Source organism: Fukomys damarensis, unplaced genomic scaffold (assembly GCF_012274545.1).
Source record: "Fukomys damarensis isolate Sample0158 unplaced genomic scaffold, DMR_v1.0_HiC HiC_scaffold_39, whole genome shotgun sequence".
Taxonomy (NCBI): Eukaryota; Metazoa; Chordata; class Mammalia; order Rodentia; family Bathyergidae; genus Fukomys; species Fukomys damarensis.
Genome location: NW_022900951.1, coordinates 127,888,247 through 127,888,617, shown reverse-complemented (window position 1 = coordinate 127,888,617; position 371 = coordinate 127,888,247).

Genomic DNA, 371 nt, shown 5'->3' with positions numbered 1-371 from the left:
TGGAATAAGAAGCAAAATCCAACAATATGTTGTATACAAGAAACACACCTAGTGCAAAAAGAAACCCATAGACTGAAAGTGAAAAGATAGAAAACAATTCTCCATGTGACAGGAGCCCAGAAAAAAAAACAGGGGTAGCAATCTTATTTGCAGACAAAGTAAATTTCAAACCAAAATTGATTCTAGTATTATTGATGTAGGATGGTACTGTATCATACCTCTATGAATATAAAATATCTTGTACCTGCTTTAGGATACATATTAGGGACCGTGCTTTATCAGAGCTACATTTTTTTAAAATTGAGTTTATTGGTACAATCTAGGTATACAGTACAGTTACATTCATCATTGGGATTCTGTACCTTTACATA